The following is a 27,817-nucleotide window of genomic DNA, read 5'->3' on the forward strand; positions in this document are numbered from 1 at the left end:
TCAAAAAAAAAATAATAATAATAATAAATATAATAATAGATAATAGATAATACAGTGGTACCTTGACATACGAAAGGCTCAACTTACGAAAAATTCGAGATACGAAAGCAAATACAAAAAATTTTACAGCTCTACATACGAAAAGTTTTCAAGATACGAAAGGTTGTTGCTGTAAAGTCCCGAGATTCGCCCGGACCACCGAGAACAATTTTAAAACTCCCGCGCCACCAACTGAGTAAACTCGCCACCATCCTCCCGCTCTCCCACCCATGGTTCCTGATGCTAGTCACCCATAAGGTCCTGCTCTCCTATTGGTCAGCATCTACCCCTTGTGCTTTAAGTATTCTATTGGTAAAAGGAGGCTGTAAATTTGAAAAACTTATTCATCAGAATACATTTAATAAAAAAAAAAAAAAAAACATTAGGTAAAGATAGAATAAAGAATAGAAATGAATGGTTATAATACTGTTTGGTAGTTTCAGTAGTTGAAGGGAGATAATGAAAAAAAATTTATGGCTTACTGTGTAAAAGATTGACTTGGTTGGGCGATCGTTCGATACTCGTAAGTGCTGGATGTAAACAGAAAGTTTGGAAGCTTTTTTTTTTTTTGTTTTATTATAGTTAATGGTTACTTAATAATTATTTGAAATGAGTACATTGCAATACATTAATAAAAAAAATTGTGAATTAGATATCATAAAATATAAAACAAATCAGACTGCCAAAAAATACGTATTTTTTAGAATTCTTCTTCTGTTTTAACTTTACGTTACGTATATACGTATGTTTCATTTATAGCTGTCAGTACTCGGTATCTCCATTAGGTAAAGATAGAATAAAGAATAGAAATGAATGGTTTATTATACTGTTTGGTAGTTTCATTAGTTGAAGGAGATATACTAATGAATTTATGGCTTACTGTGTGCTAGGAAAAATGATTGCTTGGCGTTCGTTTGGTACTCGTAAGACGGTAAGAGTAAGAGCGAATGTAAACAATCGATTGGAAGGTTTTTTTTTTTGTTTGTTTGTGTATTATAGCTGATGATTATTAATAATTATTTGAAATGAGTACATACTGATTATTTATAAATGTTATTGGCATATTCTAAGCTTTTAGCTCTTAGGTTTAGATGTCAGAATCATAGACTAGGCTACAGTAGCACCGCTAACATAGGCTAGGCTTATTGCTAAGGGACATGCTAAAGTCCTAATAATATGCAGTAAAAATGGGGTTGAACATTACATGCAGTTGAATATTACTCAAGTATGTACAGTATTTTGCCTTTTTGGAGTCATATTTCTTCCGTCGGATCGGCGTCGTAACCCTAGAACAGTGTTTTTTAGGCCTGAAATATAATTGCTGGGTGTGCGGGGGCTTGGAATGGGATAGCCATTTTACATGTAAAATGTGGTCCAAGATACGAAAACCTCATGATGCGAAGGGCGCCTCGGAACGGATTAATTTTGTATCTCGAAGTACTACTGTATAATAGATAATAGTTAATAGATATAGATAATAAACATAATAATAATAATACTAATAATAAAATAAGTAATAATAATATAATAATAATAATAATATGTGCGCCGTGGGCAGAGTGGGTTAGGTTGTCAATGGACTAGTTAAGTATGCAACATTGGAGCTGGTCAGTCGTTTGGATGGGTGACCACTCTCCTCGGCGTTGATTCCTTGGGAAAGGATCTTTACTATAATTTCCTCAGTCTACTCAGCTGTAAATGAGTACCTATCCTGATGGGGTAGGGTCCAGCTATGGGTTAAATAGCAAAACTCAGCAATGATGGAAAGAAATGAAGAATAAACGATAACGACGTAAATGGAACTCTGGCAACAGAGGAGCTTCGTCTGGCAGCCAGGTATTCAACCCAATTGAAGGGGAAGAAGGTCAGGTACTTGGAGGTCATCATCTAGCAACTGACCACCACAACGACAGTAATCAACAGCCTGAGATTGGAGCTACAGAAGCAAAAAGGAAGAAATGGACAAAAGAAAATAAGGAAATATGGAGATGCTACATCAGAAGCAACCCGACGGAGAGAGGATATAGAAGAAGGTTTGGTCAACATCTGGAATGAGAGGAATAACACCCCCAAACAAGCAGAGGCTGGCAGACCAAGTAAGGAACATAAAAGAAAAAGAACTGGCTCTCCCCAACAGAAAGAGAAGAAACTGTAAAGGGAAATGTCACACGACAACGAATTACACGAAGACGAACTGAGAGACGATGCCACAGAAGACGACAGGGATGATGAGGTATCAAGCAACGACACACGAAGAAACACCGACGAAGTAACAGAGGACGGAATGGGTATTTTTTTTTTTTTTTTTTTTTTAAATTAGACAATGGATGAGCCCAATACCAGAGAGAGAACAAAGATCCCCTCCATGAAAGCCTACAACACCAAGAAATTAAGGCAGAAAACAAGTGAGGTCAATGAAATAATGGGCATAATACACACCACCAGTATCACAGAAAACAAATAACTTGGCATATGCAGGGAGCAAGATTAGTAGCAGAACTGATGGGGATTTCGAAACACCAACACCACCACACAACCAACCCAACAGAAACCAAAACAGCAACTCCTTGGAAAAGGCGCCTGGAAAAGCAAATCATGGTGATGAGATCTGACTTGAGTAAACTGAAAGAGATGGCAGAAAAAAGGCTAAGAAGCAAGAAAACAAGGGAAGAACTCAACGAGAAATACAAAGTACAAGAGAGGGAACTAAACAACACAATAGAAGATGTAAAACAGAGGCTTAAGGCCAAAGCACAAAAGATCCAACGGTACATGAACAGGAAATAAGGATACCAACATAACAAACTATTCGAACCAACCAGAAAAGAACTATAGTAACAGCCAACTAAGAGGGGAAGACAACCACCAAGAAATTCCTGAAGCCGAACCAAGTAAGAGACTCTGGGAAAAAGGAAAAACATATGGAGCAATCCGGTATCACACAACAAACATGCAACATGGCTCCAGGAAGTCAAGAACAAAGAAACAGGGAGAATAAAACAAAGATTCACAGAGATCACGACAGACACAGTCAGACGCCAACTAAAGAAAATGCCAAACTGGAAAGCCCCAGGTCCCGATGAAGTCCATGGATACTGGCTCAAAAACTTCATGGCCCTACACCCATGAATAGCAGAACAACTCCAGCATTGTATCTCAAATCACCACGCACCCAAATGGATGACCACAGGATGAACATCCTTAGTACAAAAAGACAAGAGTAAGGGAAATATAAGCCAGTAACTACAGGCCTATCACCTGCCTACCCATAATGTGGAAGTTACTAACAGGTATCATCAGTGAAAGGCTATACAATTACCTAGAGGAGACAAACACCATCCCCCACCAACAGAAAGGCTGCAGAAGGAGTGTAGGGGCACAAAAGACCAGCTCCTGATAGACAAAATGGTAATGAAGAACAGTAGAAGAAGGAAAACCAACCTAAGCATGGCATGGATAAACTATAAGAAAGCCTTCGACATGATACCACACACATGGCTAATGGAATGCCTGAAAATATATGGGGCAGAGGAAAACACCATCAGCTTCCTCAAAAATACAATGCGCAACTGGAATACATACTTACAAGCTCTGCAATAAGACTAGCAGAGGTTAATATCAGGAGAGGGATCTTCCATGGCGACTCACTGTCCCCACTACTCTTCGTAGTAGCCATGATTCCCATGACAAAAGTACTACAGAAGATGGATGCCGGGTACCAACTCAAGAAGAGAGAAAACAAAATCAACCATCTGATGTTCATGGACGACATCAAGCTGTATGGGAAGAGCATCAAGGAAATAGATACCCTAATCCAGACTGTAAGGATTGTATCAGGGGGGACATCAGGATGGAGTTTGGAATAGAAAAATGCGCCTTAGGCCCCATCCACACGACCAAGCTTTGCTCGACAAACTTTGTTCGATGTGACGTCAGAAGCGGTTTAGAAACCGCGGTAAAGTTCTGACTTTTTTCGCTGTTTCTCCGCTTCTGACGTCACATCGGACAAAGTTCGTCGACCCAAAGCTCGACCGTGTGGACGGAGCCTAAGACAACATACAAAAAGACAAAGTAACGAGAACTAAAGGGTGGATAAAGCTACCAGATAGGAGCAACATCAAACACATAGATGAGACAGGATACAAATACCTGGGAATAATGGAAGGAGGGGATATAAAACACCAAGAGATGGAGGACACGATCAGAAAGAATATATGCAAAGACTCAAGGCAATACTCAAGTCAAAACTCAACGCCGGAAAATATGATAAAAGCCATAAACACATGGGCAGTGCCAGTAATCAGATACAGCGCAGGAATAGTGGAATGGACGAAGGCAGAACTCCGCAGCACAGATCAGAAAACAAGGAAACATATGACAATACACAAAGCACTACACCCAAGAGCAAATACGGACAGACTATACATAACACGAAAGGAAGGAGGGAGAGGACTACTAAGGATAGAGGACTGCGTCAACATCGAGAACAGAGCACTGGGGCAATATCTGAAAACCAGTGAAGACGAGTGGCTAAAGAGTGCATGGGAAGAAGGACTAATAAAAGTAGACGCGAGGACCCACAAATATACAGAGACAGGAGAATGACAGACAAAACAGAGGACTGGCACAACAAGCCAATGCACGGACAATACATGAGAACTAAAGAACTAGCCAGCGATGACACATGGCAATGGCAACAGAGGGGAGAGCTAAAGAAGGAAACTGAAGGAATAATAACAGCGGCACAAGATCAGGCCCTAAGAACCAGATATATTCAAAGAACGATAGACGGAAATAACATCTCATATGTAGGAAGTGCAATACGAAAAATGAAACCATAAGCCACATAGCAAGCGAATGCCCGGCACTTGCACAGAACCAGTACAAAAAGCGGCATGATTCAGTGCAAAAGCCCTCCACTGGAGCCTGTGCAAGAAACATCAGCTACTTGCAGTAATAAGTGGTAATGAGCACCAACCTGAGGATAAGGTGATACGTGCAAATAGACCAGACGTGACGTTGATTGACAAAGTCAAGAAGCAAAGTATCACTCATTGATGTCGCAATACCATGGGACAACCAGATTTGAAGAGAAAGAAGGAAAAAGGGAAAAAATGGATAAGTATCAAGATCTGAAAATAGAAATAAGAAGGATATGGTATATGCCAGTGGAAATCGTACCCTTAATCATAGGAGCACTAGGCACGATCCCAAGATCCCTGAAAAGGAATCTAGAAAAACTAGAGGCTGAAGTAGCTCCAGGACTCATGCAGAAGAGTGTGATCCTAGAAACGGTGCACATAGTAAGAAAAGTGATAGACTCCTAAGGAGGCAGGATGCAACCCGGAACCCCACACTGCAAATACCACCCAGTCGAATTGAGGACTGTGATAGAGCAAAAAATAAAAAATAAAATAAATAAATAAAAAAATAAATAATAATGATTATTATTATTATTATTATTATTATTATATAATGCGATATAAAAAAAAAATCATTTTAATTTTTGTAATATTTTGTGATCTGAAAACTCATTGATAATAATAATAATAATAATAATAATAATACAAACAAAAACTTCTTTCAGTTTTCTTCTGAAGATTGAAAAAGAAACCCACAAATTCAATTTGTATCTTGTTTACTTCTAAGTATTTGACATTTAGTTTTACTTCACACTCGAGTACTTTAAGGCCCTTCTGTGGCCCATTCTCAAGAGATGTGGGATGTTAGCCTGGGTCAAGGCCCAGCCTTGACCCAGGCTAACATCCCAACATCTCTTGAGAATGGGCCACAGAAGGGCCTGAAAGTACTCGAGTGTGAAGTAAAACTAAATGTAAATACTTAGAAGTAAACAAGATACAAATTGAATTTGTGGGTTTCTTTTTCAATAATAATAATAATAATAATAATAATAATAATAATAATAATAATAATAATAATAATAATAATAATAAATATGTGAATATAATACAATTGAATTATTATATTTTGTGACCCTGAAAACTCAATAATAATAATAATAATAAATAAGAATAAGAATAAATAAGAATAAGAATAATAATAAATAAGAAATAAATAAGAATAAATTAGAATAATAATAATAATAATAATAATAATAATAACAATAATATAATAATATTAAAAATAATAATAATAATCAATAAATAATAATAATAATAATAATAATAATAATAATAATAATAATAATATAATAATAATAATAATAATAATAATAATAATAATATGGTAAGAATTATAAATTGATTTTAGGTTAGTTGAAAAAAGTATATTTAAATTATCAAAGCTACGATAAACTATCTTATAAGAGTCGAAATACCTGTCAAGGTTTCATATATATCTCTTTCTCTCCAGGCGAGATTAAAATGTAAAAATTTTGTAGCTAGCATACTCTCTCTCTCTCTCTCGTCTCTCTCCTCATCTCATCTCTCTCTCTCGATCTCTCTCTCTCTCTCTCTGGCTTCAACATGCTAAGCGCATGTTAAGTTTTAAGTTATTAAAGTGTTTAAATGTACAAAAGTACACACTTGAACAATAGTGCAAAAGCACTTGTGTTTCGCTCTCTCTCTCAAAATCTGATCCGAGCACGCAAGTGCATGTAAGTTATAAAACCAGGTCGAATGCACTCAAGTACACCCTTGAACAAGATGCAAAAAACACCTGCCCAATTTATCAGAGGCTGTATAGAGCAATATAACTGTTTGCTTTTCATTTGTACACCTGCTGCTGCTGGTACAGAGCATATGTCAGCGTATATTAATAGGTTTGAGGGAGGACGCTTTGAAATGGTAATAGCTGAAGATGAATGTTTACTCAGAATCTGTGATATTACAGTTTTTAATGAAATGCCCTTGTGACAGATGGGAGTCTATTCTTAGATATTAAAAATTAAAGATCTTCAGAAATTATGTTTTAAGAGATACTCTCTTTTGGAAACTAGTTGATATTCTTTATGTTTTGTTCATTTTGGTCCAGTTTTATACTTGGATAATTAAGAGAGTCTGCCTAGCTTTAAGCTTCAACAAATTAGATACCTACTGCAGAGGGCCGTGTAGGGACTTGTGTTTTATGAAAATACATACCTCTTAAAATATGGCAATATTCATATAGTATTAAACCCATTTCTGAAACCAGTACCACAAGTAGGAATGTGCTACGCGAGTCAACACTTCCTTGTGGAACACTTATTTTCATTTCCCCTAATTTCCTGAATGTGTAATATTGATTTGAAACTTAGAAAATTGGGTCTAAATTTCGATTGATTCATGAAAGTAGCCTCACCATTCTCATGTAGCATTCAAAAATAGCTTCTTATGTAGTAACTACTGCATACTTTATATGCCAATAAATCTGATTGGCATAATGTAAATTATGAATATCCTGGAACTTTTTGCCCATGTACTTAAATAATCGTTCCAAAGTCTCTCTTTACTAACTCTATGCTTGGTAATTTAACAAGAAAATTGTCAGTGGTAAACCTTGAACTATTATTAACAGGACCCTAAGTTAGCTCTAAGTTTGGAATAAAAATCTTATACTCCGCTGTGTCACATTCAAGGCTTATTGATCAACCTAAATTTTTACTATTAATAGTTTGAGAATCAATCTTTGTACTATAAATTTACCATCAATGCTACTTATTCAACATGCTGGCAAATAATGTTTACCGATTTAAACTTCTAGCTAGAGAACTAAATGGAGATTTTTTATATGTACTAAACAGCAGCATGAGTAAAGAAATTTGTAGTTTAAATTCATATTTCGATTGAATTAAGATTCGTGAAAAGCTAAATAAACCAGTGTAGTACACCCTCGTGTTAATAAAAGATTAAAACTCACCATTTTTTTTATTGCAGTAGCCACTCTTGTTAATACACCTTTTCTAAAAATTAGACAGCTCATGGATTTTCTATTTAACCAATACCAAGAAAGAATGAGTATTATTCCATTCAAAACAAACTTCCAAGAATCATGAAAAACCCAAGCTGATATTTCATATCTGAAATATCCTCAATTTCATTTTTCAGCATTTCATTGATACAAACTTCAAATACTTTTTGACCAACCAATTAATACTTTACCATAAATTCATATTTAACCAGCAACAAATTCATAATTGACCATCAGTTAACTTTCCTATATTCCATGACCAGCAATCAATTTGTCTGGATTTTTGTCAGGCCACAAATTATATATGGCTAGTACTTTATTAGCCTTGTTTACTGCACAACTTCTGTAGGTAAGGATTCAGTAAAAATTGTTTTAATGTATAAAAATGTTTAAAGATTCTTGAAAATACTTTATCTGGCCTTCAAGATACCACTTATAGGCATGAAAATGTTTAGTCACTACTAGGTTGCTAAATATTCATAAAGGAAAAAAACAGAAAATGTTATATCTAAATTGGGTTCATTTATGGAGGCACCACAACTATTCATTACAAAGTCACTGGTGTCTAAAACTTTTTCTACATCAGTAAGTTTTGTAAGCCAAAAGTTTTCTGTACCGACATTTTTTTTTTCTACAAAATTCAGTTTTGTAAAGCCAAAGATTTATTAAGCTACATAAAACAGGTAAAAGTTCAACAGGTCATGGTAGAAAACACCTTTCAAAATTTATCAATTTGGATATTTATGGAGACCTATTGGTGAATGCAAGAAGATTCATTATATATTTGCATAGGATTATACAATGCATAGCTTTAAAACTAGTGATTTAAATTGCTAATTACATCAATAATCATTTTTTTTTAGCATACACTAAAGGTAAAACTTGGTGGGCATACAGACAAATTAAAGCATAATGTGAAATATGTCGCATAATATAAAGAACACTGTGGCATAACTAAAGCTTATCAATATCCGAGCTCCATCCTCACCTAAATTATAAAGCGATTTTGGGCTTAAAGCCATTATTCTTGATGAATAACCAAAGTATTCCGCTTCCCTGGTCTTATAAAGGACTTCCCACTAAGCCTAACCTGAAAATAGAATAAAGCTGTGGAAAAAGTATTGGCAATTGAAATACAATTATATCAAATCTACAACATTCTGTAGTCTTGACTCCTATGAAATGAAGTTTAATAAAATTAAACATTTTAAATTTACTAACTCCAACGAATTTAGGTTCAGATACATTCTTCAATTTTACTTACACTCTTTAAAAGCCTCTGAACAGAACTAAAGGCTAAAGCCAAGAAATTTTATTACAAATGCTAAATACTGGGTAAAAATTGAAGGGGACTTTTGAGGCCTGCTAAGGAAATCTAGTAAAAGTTACTTAAAAGAATCAAGACAAAGTAAACTAAAGTTACCGAAATACAAACAAACAGGAATATTACAGGATTTTATTACACTTAATACAATAAAAATAGCTCTTTACAATGTATAGTTTGCATGGGTCTTAACAGTCACGTTCTATGCTTTAAATTAAATATATTAGTCTTAAAGCTTCCGTTTCAAGTTTCAAAGTTAGTTTAAAATGATGTACGAGTTAAAATGAAGTATGAAAACACTAAAGTTGAACTTCATTATATTACTTGCAATACAGTTATATTCTTTTTTAAAATGAAATATATGACAACACTAAAGTTGAATACTTAATTATAATTTATTACTTGCGAATAAAGTGTTATATTACTTTTTTAAATGAAAAAGACAACCCACTAGTTGAACTTAAAATTATAATTATTACTGCAATAAGGTATATTACTTTTTTTGGCATGGCAAAGAAAAAGGGACTTTAGATTTTAAAGTTTCCATACATTAATTTAATCTGATGCAAAATTAAATAAAAAATAATTACTATTCTTGAAAAATAATTACTATATGGAATCTAAAAGTTCTATTGACGAGTATTTAATTGACAAAATAAAATAAAAACTTGTCAATTCCACAGAAAAGCTGAAGTTAAATCCACTGAAAGGAAGAACTCAAATCCACTGAAAAGCCAAAAAAAGTAAAATTCAAATAAGTGAAAAAAAAAAGTCAAATAAGCCAAATTAAAAAGTAAAAATAATAAAAAATAATTAATAAAACTTCAATCCCCATGAAAAGTAGAGCAATACCAAAAGGTGACTTCATAATTAGCACTTCAGAATATTAAAATAAAATCTCAAAACCATAAACTATCATTATATTAGCATTTAATATAAATAATTTCAAACCTATATATAAAAAATTTAATAATCTTAGGCATTAATTATTTATTTTTAAACCATAGACTAAAATATTCTTTTTCTAATAAGCATTTATGTATACTTTAGTCCTTAAAAAATGAAAAAATTCAAATCAAATTTATTTATGATTAACATTAAAAAACAATTATGGTACTTTTATTAATATTCAAGATCAATTAATGCAAGTTAACTTCTGAAAACGACAATGGGTCGATTTAACACCTGCACACAATGTTACATCTCTAATGACCCTACCCATAGTTCTCTGGGACATATGGGACAGGGCATGAGAGGGACCTCCACCCCTGTAAAGGTATTACTACTTTATGGGTTTAAGACAAAACCTTTTTCTACCTCACCTTACGCAATAAACCATGGAGAACGAAGTGATTTTCCTCTCAGCGCAGGCTTTATTTTTGTGCAGGTTTTAGCTTTCTCAGAAGTTTGCGTATAACATTACTGTTTTTAAGTCTCCGTAAATCCACAATACTTTACTCCAGAGATGTAGTGCTGTAGTGCGCCCATATACCTGAAAAAATATACTTTATGTAGTACAGGAGTGGTCCTTTAACTTAGCCTAGCCCTTAGAAATATTCAGGCTAACAGTAATGTAATTAAAAACTAGGTCTTTGAATATTAGGTCTAAACAAATGTAACTTAAGCCTAGGCCTTAGAATTCAGTCTAAACAGTTACTTAACATAGCCTAGCCTTGGAAATATTAAATAAAAAAAATGTAACTTAGCCTAGGTCTGAAAAATATTTCAGCTAAACAGTAATGTAACCTAAGCCTAAGGCCTTAGAAATATTCAGTCTGAAAACCCAAGAACACAAACTTCAAACAAACTATTCTAGAAACTCAAAAGCTAACTATAGGGTTTAAATGAGAGCGGCTTCATAACGTCCACCTCGCCCGGAACGTGACCCCCACCCGAAAAAAAAGCACTATAATTGTGCCATTATTTCGTAATTTAGGAGAAAACTCTTATTAAAGAGAGTATAGAGGTCAAATTGAGCTGCTTGGATGGGCCACAACTCTTTGTCCGAATTAAGTACTTCTTCGGGAAGGTGGCCGCGTTCCGGGTAGATGTGGCTGCTAAGTGGCCACTTGGTTTACCTTAAATGCACTGAAGCTTAGTTTAGGCTTCAGCAGAGACAAAGTAAGGCTTAATTGGTATAACCTAATTAAGCTTAAACTCTAGAGTAAAAAATTAATAAAATATTACCTAGGCTCAATACTTACATCAATACACTTGAAGCTTAGCCTAGGCTTTTCAAAAATGAAAGTAAATTTTTAATCATGGTTTAATCTTTAGATAAGCTTAAGCTTAAGGTAACACATTCTACCAAAAAAAGTTATGCACACTAGACCTATAGGTTACATCAATGCATCGAAGCTTAGCCTAGGCTTTATTTTAGAAAAGAGAAAGTTACGCTTAAACTAGTTACTACTATATGCTTAAGCTTTGTGCAAGCAAATTTTATTAAAAACTTCCACTACAGATACTTTAACCGTACACTGAAGCTTAGCTCCAGCTTTGGAAAAGAGAAAGTTAAAGCTTAATTTACTTAAGTTATCGAAACACCAAACCTCACTAGTCCTACTTAGAAAAGAAAGTTAGGCTTAAACTAGGTTAAACTTGAAGGCTTAGCATAACACATTTCATCAAAACTCTTAGAATAAAGCCCAGAAGATAAGCCTAGGCTTTTAGAATCGATAAAATTAATTTTAATTTAGGTAGTTAAATGTTATTAAAATACCAAAGCATACCTACTACCTATTAGGCTACACTGTATACATTCAAATGCACCGAAGCTTAAACGCAACGAAGCTTAACCTAAGCTTGCAAAAAGGAGCAGGTCAAGCTTATACTTAACCAAAATTGTCTTTAAACTTATATGCACACTTACTAAATAGCGACTCAAATCGTAAAGTCTAATTAAACAAACTTGTAACGGTACTGGGACTTATGGATGCCCTGTTAGACATTAAAAAAAAAAAAAAAAAAAAAAAAACAAAAAAAAACTAAATAAAAGAATACCTTGCTCACTATCGTAGGTAATGAGGTAAAAAAACTGCATGGTAAAGGGGTGGACCATGTACGATCAATGTGTACAACCCAAGAAAAGTACATTATAATGCGTCCTGGACACCGGAGTAAAAAAAAAAAAAGAGTCTTTAGCTCCGTTTCTCACCAACAAGAAGTCGCGACTTGATGCCCATCTCCGATGTCAGGACGTGTTATAATGTACTTTTTTTGGGGTTGTTCACGCTGATGGTCCACCCCTGTACCATTCGTTTTTTTACCCTATAACGTCGACGATACAAAGAAATCGACGGTACATCGAAAATACACAATATCATTTTGCTTCGACTCCGAACAGGTAACTAAATAAAGACCTCAAAATATCGTTAGAAAACACTCCCGTCGACGAGTAGTACCAACAAGGACCACCAATGGCAAGGAGAAACTTTCGTTTAAAAAGCCAGATATTTTTTATTAATATATCGTATTTCGTCTTTTTGTTCTTTGATATAAAATTGCAGCAATAGACTAGGAATACTTTTCTATACATAACAAATAAATCACTCTCTTTGTATGGGCCTTGCATGAGGACTAAGAAAATACAAGTTCAACGCTTTTTTTTTCTTCGTATGGGCATTGAGGAAACAAAAAAATACCATTTTGTAGCTTTTTATTGATTATATTTTATAATTTCTTCACGGTTTTTTATATGAAATTGCAAAAATAGACTATAGTTTAATATACCTTAAAAATAAATTGTTGTCTCTGTATGGGCCTTGAGAAAACTAAAATTAATACAAGTTGAAAGCTTTTTATTGATTATAATATTGTATTTCTTCACGGTTCTTTTGATGAAATTGAAAAATACACTAAAAATAATTTAATTTACCTAAAAATAAATAACTTTGCATGGGCCCTGAGAAAACTAAAAAATACCAGTTCAAAGCTTTATATTTGATTATAATATTGTATTTCTTCACGGTTCTTTGATGATATTGAAATAATAGACTAAAAATGATTTACTATGGCCCAAAAGATAAATAACTCTCCTTGCAGGGGCCATGAGGAAACTAAAAATAAATACCCTTTCAAGGCTTTTTTTATGACAAATTATCTACGGATTATTTTGTAAAAATCATATTTAGCAGAGATATTCGGATGAAACCCAGAATATAAGAGTCTAATATATTTTATTTTGAAAGACTTGGTATTTCCATCTTCTGGTGTTATCAAGTGGGAATTCACTGTGCTGTACAATCCCTGAGCTGCAAATTGGTAGGATTTTAAAATCAACATTTACAGATCTTCTTGGCTCAAATAAGTAGATAAATATGGCCTCTATGGCATTAATTGTCCATAAAAAGTTTAAGAAATCATTATTATTATAAAAACCAGGTCAGTTAGTCAAGATTTTGGGCCCTGAGCTAGTCATTTTCCCTTGGCTCTTGATAGGCCAATGACATAGGTTAAAAAATGTTGATGTCAATCAGAAAATCATATATATATATATATATATATATATATATATATATATATATATATATATATATATATATATATATATATATATATATATATATATATATATGCTTAAAAAATCACAGTAGGTGCACGTGACTCATTAATAAGCAAATCCCACTGGAAAATGATAGTCAGAAATCCAAGCGCTTTCGTCTTTACTCAGACATTGTCAAGGAGCTAATGAAGTACAACTGGAGAGAAAGGTCTGAGGTACAAACCAAGATCAAATCATAGCAGATGGTTAATTGTCAAAATGGTAAAAATTAAAAGAGATAATTCAAGATTATCGGATATCACACGGTCACAAACCTAAACAGCTTTGACCCTAACCGAAATTACAAAGTATCTTTACAGTCCATGTAAAAAACTGAATATATTAATTTGTTGCTTATATTTATCTACAACTTTTTTGTCATTATGAAAGCATCAAGTTTAAATAAACAAGACTTAAATTTAGAACATTTTTATTATTTGACTTGATGAACAAGATTCAATGATATTCCTTTTAACTGTGTCATTACATGGGATTAAGGCTCTGGCTTGACTCCAGTTAATAGGATGATCTAAATCTCTCATATGTACGAGTAATGCATTCGATATTTGCCCAGTTCTCACAGAATATTGATACTGTTTGAGAAGTTGTGAAAGAGATTTTACCGGTCAGTCCGTAATGGACTTTATCACACTTTTAGCAAGGAATTTTTTCATATATGCAGCCTGAAAGATCTTTAGGAGAATTTTGATTACTAAACTCTTGACATTAATATTACTGAAACAACATTTATGTTTAAAAAGCTTTAAAATTCTAGGAATATCTAAAAACCTTTCATCATATGGGTAATTTTAGAATGTTATGCTTACTAAATTCAAGTTTGTCATTAGTTGAATAAAATGTTTTTCTAGCTCTTTTCCATGCCACATCTATAAAAGTCCTTAGGTATTTAAGTTTCAATGCAATATCATAAATGGGTTCTTTGGTTGTGTTAGAGTTTTTAGCACTTTTTGGGCACCCTGGCCACTTTCTTGCTGGAGCTTGCTTGGCAGTTATATTTTTGGCAGCACTGGACAGGATCTCTAGAACTGGTTGACCTGTACATGAAATTTGCATATGTATGAAGGCATTCAGTTTTAAGTTAACCCTTATTTTACAAATTTGAGCATATAATTTTTTTGTGATATTTTTACCAAAAACATTTTCTGCCCCGGTTTTCGTTCTTTTACAGGATATGATTTACTGGGACCGTTCAAGACAATGCAAGCAGAATATATTTCTGTTTTGAGAAATCCCCTTTTCATTCTTTTGTCTCTGCAATTATTATTAAAAGTGAGGTGAGAACGAAGCCTGGCACTGCTAAAACACTAATTTTATGAGCGCCTTAGTGGCGTGGTCGGCTTGGTGTTGGCCCGCCACCTCGGTGGCCGCGAGTTCGATTTTCTGCCATTCCATTGAGGCGTCAGAGATGCATATTTCTGGAAGTTCACAACTTCACTCTCGACGTGGTTCGGAAAGTCCCGTAAAGCCGTTGGTCCCGTTGCTGAATAACCACTACCACTGGTTCTATGCAGCTTAAAAATACCATACAAAATAATTTTATGCCACATGAAAGCCTGTATTTATAGTGGAAAAGTATAAATGGCTGACAATTCAATAAAAGAAATTTAAATTCTGAATATGCAAATTTGAAAACTTTCATCAATAATAATTACAAACTGAAACCTTTTGCTAGCCTCAAAACTCAGAGTAAATATATGTAAACTTTATTTTAAAGTTTAGTTAATGCCTAAACCAAGTCTGGTATAAAGACTAAAAATAATTCAAACTTTCAAAAACCAATTTCATTCCATATGTACACCATTACTTGGTATCCTAATGAAATATCCTGATAAAATATTTGCTATTTTTATTTTTTCATAAAATGAAGTTAACTGATTTTTCTAGTTTTTAATTAATATCCATGTCAACTTCTGATAAGTTAATTTGATATTGTTAATGCTAAATAGGCAGTTTATGATGAATTATAAAATTTAATATTAATTTTTAACTTGAAGAAATTAGTGTTAAACATACTATTGTAAGAAATTATTTGAATTTATACCAAATTTAAATATAAAGTATGCATTGTAAACTTTCAAAGAGGTACTATGTATTGCCCTGGTTATTTAACTGCTAATTGAAATCATAAAAGATTTTTTCAAAGTTAAAAATGTATGAAGCCTATAATATATATGAAAACCTTCATTCTTGAAGTATGTTTATACAATGGCGAAGTGCTTAAAAAATCACAGTAGATGCACGTGACTTCATTAAATAAGCGAATACCACAGTAAAATGATAGTCAGAAATCCAAGCGCTTTCGTCTTTACTCAGACATTGTCAAGGAGCGAATGGTAATGGCGAAGTATTTGTTGAAGTGTATTTGTTTCTGAGGATACTTACAAAGAGAGCAGATAGTTCTTTGAAATTCTAGTAGAACTGGCTATTAACGTGTTTACTAATTTGAGCAGAAGTTGGACTTTTGCTTAAACTGGAACGTTGTAAAGGTATGACTTTCGATCATAAGAAGAACTTGCTATTGACACAAGACACCAGTTTAAAAACAAATCCTTAAAACCAACGATTTGTAGGTGAAAGCGCCTCGATGGTGTGTTATAGGCCCCGTCCACACGGTCGAGCTTTGGTCGACGAACTTTGTCCGATGTGACTTCAGAAGCGGAGAAACCGCGAGAAAAGGTCAGAACTTTGCCGCGGTTCCTCCGCTTCTGATGAGTCACATCGAACAAAGTTCGTCGAGCAAAGCTCGGCCGTGTGGACGGGGCCTTAGGTATGGTGTTGGCGTGTCGCCACTGGTAGCCGCGAGTTCGATTCTCGTGCATTCCATTGGGGTGTGGGATGTTTATAATGGTGATCGTCTACTCTCGACGTGGTTCGGAAGTCACGTCAAACCGTTGGTCCCGTTGCTGAATAACCACTGGTTCCATGCAACGTAAAAATACCATACAAACAAACAAAAAGAACAAAACTAATTCCTTTAAACCAACGATTTGTAGGCGAGAAGGATTATAAAAATGACAGTTTTTTCATTTCGAACTAGAAATGGTGGTGGTATTGGATAAATGTATTTGTAGCATTAAGACAATGCTCTTCTCCTTAATTGTTCCTGTAGTCAAATCTAGACAATGGTTTTAAAACAATGCGCTTCCCCCACCCCCTCCCCCCCCCCCCCCTCGGGTCTCTTGCTCTCTCTTCTCTCTCTCTCGTCTAATCGTATGTTGACGAACACGTCGTCGGGTTATTGTAATTTTGTGGAAGCCAAATACGAAGCATTGTGATTGAAAAGTAAGTTTGTTTATAATTAGTTAACACATTGGAAGTTGCAACAGATGTCTTGTTAATACATCAGTAGAGAAAAATTTTATTTTTTTATTTTTTATATAAACTTAGAGATCAAGATACAAGTTCTGTGATTTATTGTCTCGATAACAGGAAAAAGAGCCTCTCATTAATTATGTGCATTTATACTTATGTATAGCAAGCTTCTTGGTGTACTTGAGCACTGAAGCACTATTTTTCATTATTTGCCAGAACTGTGGAGATTAATACTCTAACCCTCCTCTGTGGGCAGTTTTGCTGTGGTGTTGGTATCGCTCTTCGAGCTGTAAGAAAAATTAAATAATTCTAAACTCCCACATTAATTTTTTACTAATACCTGATAGCCCCTTTCTGTATTTGCCATTACCTTCTGTTACTTCTTTCGAATGGGCATCATATTCCTTGGACACACTGAGTTTAAGTTAGTGGCCACTTTTGTGGGCTTGTTCCACATGTATAGGGTTCCCTTGTAATAATAATAAAAATATTCTTTGGAAGCTTGAATTTAAAGTCTGGACCCTTTGGGTGGTCTTGTTCCGTATGTAGGAGTTCATCTGAATAATAATAATAATAATAATAATAAGATAATAATAAATAATAATAATAATTATGATAATTTTTTGATGAGGATGCAAGGTAATAATTAATAATTAATAGATAATTTAATTTAATTAATAAATTAAGTAATGATATGAGATGATGATGATGATAATTTGATGATCATGATATAATGATAATTAATTGATGATTTAATTTAATGATGATGATAATTTGATGATAAATTGATGATAATTGATATATTGATGATAATGATAATTTGATGATAATTTGATGATAACTTAATGATAATGATAATTTGATAAATTGCAAGATAATGATAATTTGATGATCATGATAATTGATGAATAATGATGATGCGTATGATAATTTTGATGAATAATGATAAATTTTTGATGATAAATTTGATGATAATTTAATTGATGATAATTTGATAATGATGATAATTTAATTTGATAATGTAATATAATGATATAATTGATGCTAATGATAATGATAATTGATGATAATTTGATGATAATGATAATTTGATGATAATTTGATGATAATGATAATTGATCTAATGATAATGATAATGATAATGATCGATAATGATAATAAGACTCAGGAGGTCCAGGCGGCTGCAGGATATACTGCAACGCAACCATCGGCTCGAAGAAAGTGGCTTGAGGACCTGGCTCAGGCAACTAATGAAAACAAAGACTCACCGCCACCATCCAATAGGAGACAAGCATGGGCAGACCCCCTGCTGTCAACCACAGATATAAGGAGGATGTCTGGCTGCTCCAGACGAAAGCTCGCTTTAAGAAAAAGAGAGAGAGAGAGAGAGTGAGAGAAAATCGTTAATGACTTTAATGACTATAGTATCATAGTTTATCTGTAAAATTCAAATATATACACCTATTTTGACCATGTATTTGACCATGACCTCTACAGGCGCTCTACTAGCCTGTTTAAGTAGCACGGAAAAAGCCACTATTCGCAAAATAGAGAAGAATCTCTACAAGTGTAACGCTGCTGAAGTAGCCATAACTTTTAATAAACTAATAATAATAATAATAATAATAATAATAATAATAAAATAATAATAATAATAATAATAATAATAATAATAATAACTAATAATAATAAATTTTATTTTAATAATATAAAAATGATAATCATAATTGTAATCATAAAATAAGAATAACAATAAAATAAAATAATGAAAATGATAATAATATTGATAATGAAGAAAATGAAAATTATGAAAATAATAATAATAATAATAATAATAATAATAATAATAATAATAATAATAATAATATAATAATAATAATAATAATAATAATAATAATAATATACTTTGGAAGCTTGAATTTCAAGCCGTGGCCCTTTGGTGGGCTTGTTCCATATGTATAGCATTTCGACAATTCTTCTGCATATAATAAGGAAGGGTTAAGATACCGTTGGTATTGATCATAAGTCCTCATTATGACTCAGCCTTCTACCATTTGGCATAAGAAGTGTAGGTCTCTGAGATACTTTGGGGGAATATCTATCGCTCCCAGCGGAGTCGTCCACTCATTGGGGTTTTGCCGAATTTATGGTGGTAGTTAGAGGGAGGCTTGTATATATATATATATCTATATATATATATATATATATATATATATATATTATATATATACATACATACATACATACATACATACATACATACATACATACATACATAACATAAATATATCATATATATGATATATATGTCTATATGTATATATATATATATATATATATATATATATATATACTATATATATATATATATATATATATATAGTATATATATAGTATATATATAGTATATATATGTATATATAGTATATATATATATATATATATATATATATAATATATATATATATATATAATATATATATATATATATATATATATATTATATATATATATATATATATATATATATATATATATATATATATATATATATATATATATATATATATATATATATATATATATAAACTATTATAGCAGTTACTTCAATCTCTAACCTTCAAGTTTTCAACAACCAATGTAGGATGAGATTGCAAACCACACACCCTACCCAAAGCAGTGACATCTAGTATCTATATTGCTGGTCACCCACCCGAGCAAAAACCAAACCCGATGTCCGTCTACGATCTCCCAAAAAACCACTCGCTGAATCGATTTGGATAGAGGAATGCCAGGAGAGACAAACAACAAACAAACAAAGAATAGGCAACTTTCGTTCACTTGGAGTCATGATGAGAACTTTAATTAAAGATATTATTTGTCCGGAATAAAAATGCAACGACAAAGACATTGTCTCTTGTATGTGTGTTAGAGAAGGGGCCATTCCTGATTGGAATTGTGGTGGAGGAAAAGTTCATCAGACGTCGCCGGTCTTGACTGTCTCTCTCTGGAGAGAGAGAGAGAGAGAAAGAGACATCCAATTTCCTCTTGGAACATAACCAAAGGTTTTTTGTTATTTTTTTTTTAAGTCTGGTCGGTTAGGTTTGGCGGGGAATATGATGGAGGGAATTTATGCTCAATGTGAATCGAGAAATGTGTTGGCCTGACGTTTATGGGTGTTACACACACACACACACACACACACACACACACACAGTGAATCACACGAGTACCATTATGGCAAACCCAAATCCCAAAACCAACCTCCATAACTCTCCCTGGAAGCTAAAACGTTGATCCAGAAAGAATCATAAATCTCTCCTTAGGTCGACCTTGTCAGCCACGGGGCAGAAATCCAAGTAAAAAAAAAAACGACTTCTTATGATTCCCAACTTTTCATTAGTTTCAGTCTCACCTGTACGATATAAATTAATCAAAAACAACCTGTGCTTGCTATTATCATTCTATTATGTGAGTCTGTTTATCTGTTGATATGGGGAGAGGATCAAGAATTAGATTAAATCATATTCTTCTGCAATTAGTAATGAATAGCAAAAAATAAATGTTAACTCTATTTCTTGAGAATGAAAAAGTGCTTCGAGAAAGGAATTAAACCAGATTCTTAGCCAGTGGATAAGCAATTAATAGCAGAGATGGAATTTATTTATCTGCCTTATGTATAAAAAGAAATATTGGCCATTTTGGAGCAATGTGACTTGTAATTTTTGACGAATTATCAAATAATTTAGCGTTCCAAATCATATTTATTATAAAGATATAATTGAGCGAATTTCAGATCAATGGTTCCTTGAGACTTACTCCATGTAAATGAGGGCCTATATCTTAATAATTATAATTATGATAGTTATAATAATAATTGATTCAATATATCGTATTGCTGAATATGCAGAATTAATTACTGGTAATTATGTATCAGAGTGAGTAATACCATAATCCAATTATCGAACTGGAATTATATTATTACACAAAGTAGACTTCTCAGCACGGACGAGGCGAGCGCAAAAATGAAAAGACAAAAGCAATAGAGAGATACTCCAATATATATATATGCTATACATATGCTATATATATATATATATATATATATATATATATATATATATATATATATATATATATATATATATATTCAATGTAGCACGAAAGTCCACGTGTCCGAGAATATTATAATATCTGCGTAAGAAGGCAAGTGAAAACAGGGACTTGGAACAAGTACTACTTTCGTAGTTTATTCCACATTTTCAAGTTTACACTCTCTTTCTTACGCGGATTTTATAATATAATATACATATATATATATATATATATATATATATATATATATATATATATATATATATATATATATATACATACCTACATACATATATATATATATATATATATATATATATATATATATATATATATATATATATATATATATATTAACATATATATATATATATAATTAATAAAATGTTCTATTTTTTTAAAAATGTCCTTGCAGTAAAATATGAAGTGTGGAATTTTTTGAAGTTCACGATTACTGGTTAACATTAAGTAACGAGTGCAGTGGTAAATACTTACTGTACAAGAAAAAAGCGTACGATATAAATACATTATATCTTTTTTATACATTTCTGAGGTTCAGTGGTTTCTTAATCAAAATATGTCAATGGGTTTGTGTTGATAAATAACGTCTAACATTATATAATTTGGTAATTTAAATACCTCCTTAAGTATTACCAATAAAATATTCTTGGGATAAATACGTTTTAAGTAACTTGTCATGTGTATTCTGTCAGTTAGCTTAAATGTCTTAAGTTTTGTGCAATTATTATAATAATCAAAGCAGATGTATCAACTTTATATCATTTTACAGATGGGAAGAAGTTCTGCTGTCCTGGGAGGACCATCAGCTGGTTGACCCGAATAAGGACAGTGCCAACAGTGTGCCTTACGTATCAAAATATATATATTACTATAGGGTTGCTTGCAGCATCATTCGGACTATAGTTGCACCCACTTTTTAGCCTTTTGCTTGACCTCCATTCCTATATAACTGTTGTTGTTATTCTTGCTATTGTTGGTCTTGTCTGGGGGGTAGGCAGGGTCTATGGAAAAGCATAAAAAGGTCTGAAGAAGGCGTTTTGCGTTGAGTTAAAGATTCTAGTAAATACAGAAGATAATTTCTGATAAAATATAGCATATCTATTTTAATTTACGTTGTTGAAACAACGCTCAAATTGACAGTAGATTTTAGCACGTTTTAATTTACGTCAAGTTACGAATACAATGTTTACAACTTATAGGTGTAGTGATAATCTTGCACGCCTCCCGAGTAAGCTGGAGATCGGATTACGTCTTGTTAAAAGATATTCTGCATGGGATAACTTAACCAAATATCGAAATATAAGAATAACTTTTCACTTCTGCAGATTCGTAAATTTTGTAAAAAAAAAAAAAAAAAAAAAAAAAAAAAGGTAAATCAAAGCTAATTAGCGCTGCTTCTATTGACAGAGCAGGATAACTCATTATCTGTTGTAATAAAGGTTCTGTTCAGCAAATTGTTATAGAATCTCCATAAGCTGTTACCGTGAAATCTAATTAATTCACATAATAGTTATTCTTAAGGCTTATAAAGGCTTTTCATCGAGTTAAATAGTGTTTTGTAAGACAAGGGCACTTTGATTAGCGATTTCAAAGGGTGGATAATACGGCTTTTACTTCAGATAGAGAGAGAGAGAGAGAGAGCGAGAGAGAGAGACGAGAGAGAGAGAGAGGAGGAGGAGGAGGAGGAGGAGGAGGAGGATGAGGAGGAGGGAGGAGTAGAGAGAGAGTGAGAGAGAAAGAGACAGAGAGTGAGAAAGAGGAGAAGGAAGAGAGAGAGAGAGAGAGAGAGAGAGAGAGAGAGAGAGAGAGAGAGAGAGAGAGAGATTTCAAATTTCTTATGAACATTAGTCATGAGAGAGGCAGGCTGCCAAGCAGATAGATTCCTTTATAAATGATATAAGAGAGAGAGAGAGAGAGAGAGAGAGAGAGAGAGAGAGAGAGAGAGAGAGAGAGAGAGAGAGAGAGCTTACCTTACAGACCTTACATCTTGTTCGGGTTGCCCCATGGTCCCTCATGTGAGGCACCTCTAATGTCTACCAGAGAGTTGCTAGTACATCTTCCGGTATATTTTGCATTTTCCAATCTTGGATGGTCTGGGATGCAGCTTAGATATTTGTCGAGCTTATTCTCAAACACTCCTACGCTCAATCCTGATATATTCCTCAGATGAGCTGGCAACGCACTGAATAGACGCTGCATTATCGATGCTGGTGTGTAGTGTATTAATGTCCTGTGTGCTTTCCTTATTTTTCCTGGTATAGTTTTGGGCACTATTAATCTACCTCTGCTTGCTCTTTCTGATATTTTTAGCTCCATGATGTTTTCTGCAATTCCTTCTATCTGTTTCCATGCCTGAATTATCATGTACGCATCTCTTCTCCTTTCTAGATTATAATTTTAAGGATTGTAGTCTTTCCCAGTAGTTAAGATCATTAACTTCTTCTATTCTAGCTGTAAAGGACCTTTGTACATTTTCTATTTATGCAATATCCTTTTGATAGTGTGGGGTACCATATTATATTGCAATATTCAAGTGGACTACGAACATATGTTTTTATAATGGCATAATCATGCTTTATAAAACATATGTACCAACATTCCCATTTTTGCTTTACATTTTGCCAATAGAATTGCTATTTGATCATTGCATAACATGTTCCTATTCTCATTATTACGTCCCCTATATACATACAGCTTTCCTTCTCTGTCTCCATAATTTATTGACTCAAATTTATCAAAGTTAAATATCATCCTATTTACCTCTGCCCAATCATATACTTTGTTAAGGTCTCTTTGTAGTGCGTTCCTATCTTTCATTCCAACAAGTAATTTCTCTACGTTAATTCTTGTGTCATCGGCGAAACTACTCACTACCGAGTCCTTAACATTACTGTCTATGTTTGCAATCATAATAACAAACAGTAATGCAGCTAACACCGTACCTTGTGGCACACCGGATATTACTTTAGCTTCATCCGATTTCTCGTTTGCACTAACTATCTGTTTTCTGTTGTGCAAAAATTTTTTTTAACCATCTTCCTACTTTTATCCACTATATTATGTTTTTTTAATTTTCTTCGCTAATATATTATGATCTACCTTGTCAAAAGCTTTTGCAAAGTCTAGATAAACCACATCTGTTTCATTTCCGCTTTTCATATTTTTGTATATGTTCTCACGGTGGACTAACTGTTGGGTTCTGTACTTTTTCCGGGTACGAAACCATGTTATCCTTTATTAAACAAATTATTTATTAATAAATGTTTCATAATATTTTTCTTCATTAACCCTTTCATACACTTTCATAATATGTGATGTTAGATTCAGAGGCCTGTAATTACTTGCCTCTAGTCTTGATCCACTTTTGAAAGTAGGGGTGATATATGCTAATTTGTGCTCATCATAATTCTTGCCTGTATCTACACTTTGCCTTAATAATATTGCAAGTGGCTTTGCGATAGATTGAACTACTTTCTTTAACAAAATAGCAGGGACACCATCAGGCCTTGCTGCAGCTCCATTTTTAATTTCATTAATAGCCTGCACAATAGTCAGCTTCATTAATTTCTATGTCTGCTAATCTTCACTATTTTCATCCCTTACTTCTATATCATTATCTTCATTATCAATTCTAGGGGTGACTTCTCTCTTATATCGTTCTGCCAATATGTTGCATATTTCCTTTTTTTCATTCGTTAATCTCCCTTCAATTCTTAGAGGGCCTATTTCTATTCTTCTTTTATTAATCTTTTTCGCATACGAGTATAATAGTTTGGGATTTTGCATGATATTTACTAGGGTTTTTTCTTCTAAGTCCCGTTTTTCTTTTTCTTTTGATTGTATAATCTTTTGTTCTGCATTTTCTATCTTACTTTTTAGTTCTATAACTTTCCATGCATTTTTTTCTTTTGCAAGATCTTTTTTCCACTTTCTGATTTTATGGAACAAGATCCTTCTTTCTCTTGGTATAGCATGACTGATTTTCTTTTCTTCTTCGATATATAATTGTAATCCACTATTTTCTCTAATATATAATATCTCCATATTTACCTTTATATCATCACTCACGAAAATGTTATCCCAATCTTTGTTTAATTCTTCATTTATTTCTTACCATTTTATATTTTTTTCCGTAGAAGTTGTATTTTCCATATCCTTCCCACTTTTTCATTTCTTGCCTATCTCTGTTTTCACTTGCTTTGCAATAGACTGTTAATTCTATGACATTATGGTCTGAAATACTCGCATTATAAACTATTATTTCTTTAACATAATTCACCTCGTTCACAAATACTAGGTCTAAAGTATTTTCCTTTCTTGTTGGCAGGTGATTTATTTGTTGAATGTTGTATTCTAGTAGCATTTCTAATAGCTTTTCGAATTGCCTCTTATATTCTGCACTACTAATACTCTCTTTTTTATCTTTGGTTTATAAATACAACCACAATCTCCTATTCGTTTTCTTTCAAGTCTACAAAAGGAAATTTAAAGTCTCCGAATAGGAGAATAGTCCAGTCCTTGTGATTTCTACATATATCATCCAATTTTTCTATTATTATGTCAAACTCTTTAGTATTAGGGGGTCTATATATTACTATGTTCATTAATTTTTCAGATTCAAATTCTACCGCTATTAGTTCGCATTCTGAGTTACTATATTTCTCATATATTTTTCCTTGTTTTTTGTCTTTCCCATATATTGCGGTTCCCCCTTGATTCCTATTTTTTCTATCTGATCTATAAGTTTGGAACCCTTTTATTTGATCGTCATTCCCAGTCTCTTGGGAATACCAGGTTTCACTTATATTCATTATATCTATTTTCTTTTCAATTTGGGTTAGTTCTTCTAAGTACTCTACTTTTCTTTTTGAGTTACCCGTAACTAAACCCTGCGCATTCATCACTATGATGGTTTGCATGTTTTCTCCTTCATTTAATATGGGTAATAATAAGGATTTTCCCATGTCTCTTTCCTGTTCTGGTATGTTGTTCTTTTCTTCATTTCCAGAAATTCTGACATTAAAAAATCCAACTTTTCCATAATATTTGATCTTCCTTCATCATAATTATTCATTTTGTGTCTGAATCTGCAATTTTCTCCATATCTGCAATATCCTCTTGCATCATAAATACAGTTCTTATCTCTTGAGTTGTATCTTGGAGCTGATGGTTGGAAATATTTTTCTGACACACCATATCTCGGTGATGGCTTGGTTTTTTCTTTCACCTGATATTCTTTGTTCCTCTCTTTATTTGTTTCTTTCTTATTTTGGATTTTATTATTTAATTGATTATTTATTTGATTTTGATTCATGGCTACAGGGTGCATATATTTACATTTTTTGTCGAACTTACATCCTTTTCCTTCTTTTAGGTTTTTGCATATTTTTGGATGTAGATCTCTGCAATCTTTATCCTCATAGCCGCCTAGGTATGCACATTTACCATATATTTCATAGTTGTGACATACCTTAGGATGTTTGTAGTAACATCTTTCTCCGAATCTGCAATTCCCTCTTTTCAATAGGTTGCAGACTTTGTTTTTCTTGTCTATTTTTTCCTCTTTCCCATCATTGTTTAGATCTGGGTAGAGCCTCTTCGGGTGATTTTTCTTTTTGTGTTGTCATGTCGTGATTTATTTCTTCATATGTATACTGCTTGATTGCCTCATATGTAGTATCAATGAGTATCTCTGCATCCATACTTTTATCTTGTTCTTTGTTTTCCTTATTTTTTTCTGTCATTTCAGTTTTGTTTACTTCTCTTCCGTTTTCCTCTTCTTCTTCATCCTCTTCCTCTTCATCCTCACTATTTGTACATTCAGTTCTTGATTTAATACATTGTCTATCCATGATAGGCATGTTGAGCAAAATATTCTGGTATCTTTTCTCATATCTTGCATTACTTCAGCGCATTGCGGATGTGTCAGAATGTTGCATGCAGCACATTTTCTGATCAGATTTTGTGGATTAACTATGCTATTGCACACCTTACACAGTTTGCATGCTTCTGACATTCTTTTTCCTATTGCATCAATTAGGATATTCACAATGTTCACCTTATTCATTTTCTTTGCTCGGAATATGTTGATTTATGTATATTTTCTTTATGAGTCCTCTTGACCACTTGGATTTTATTTGGAACTTCTTCAATTATTCTCAAGATGTTTTCTGTTGATTTGTTCCAGTTTGAAGGATCATATCCTTCTAATATATCTATGAATGCTTTTGCATCTTTTTGGTTATGGCTGTTGTTGATCTCATAGATGAGAAATGCCAGCTCCATTCCTGATACCTCATCGTATTGCGAATCTGCTAAACACACTAAATTTCGCCATTTCTTACCACAGTTGGAACTTACTGCCATCTTGATCTGATTTACAGTATTTCACCTGATAAACTAACTTAGTAGACGCTTATCCTACTATTTTTCACACTAATCTTATCACTGACAGTTCACGAACACTTCTAGATACTTCTCAAATTCTAGACGTATGTTAAACGTGTGATATCTGTTGATTAATCAGACTGTGCGTGGGAACTTCTCACCTAGCA

General features: G+C 33.1%; 1 pseudogene; it reads right to left on the bottom strand.

Moving 5' to 3' along the window:
* LOC135226668 (G-protein coupled receptor dmsr-1-like) overlaps positions 1-27,124 on the bottom strand; it is a 47,589-nt pseudogene extending 20,465 nt beyond the window's left edge.
* Positions 27,125-27,817: the final 693 nt, after the last annotated feature.

The sequence above is a fragment of the Macrobrachium nipponense genome, chromosome 15 (assembly GCF_015104395.2).
Source record: "Macrobrachium nipponense isolate FS-2020 chromosome 15, ASM1510439v2, whole genome shotgun sequence".
Taxonomy (NCBI): Eukaryota; Metazoa; Arthropoda; class Malacostraca; order Decapoda; family Palaemonidae; genus Macrobrachium; species Macrobrachium nipponense.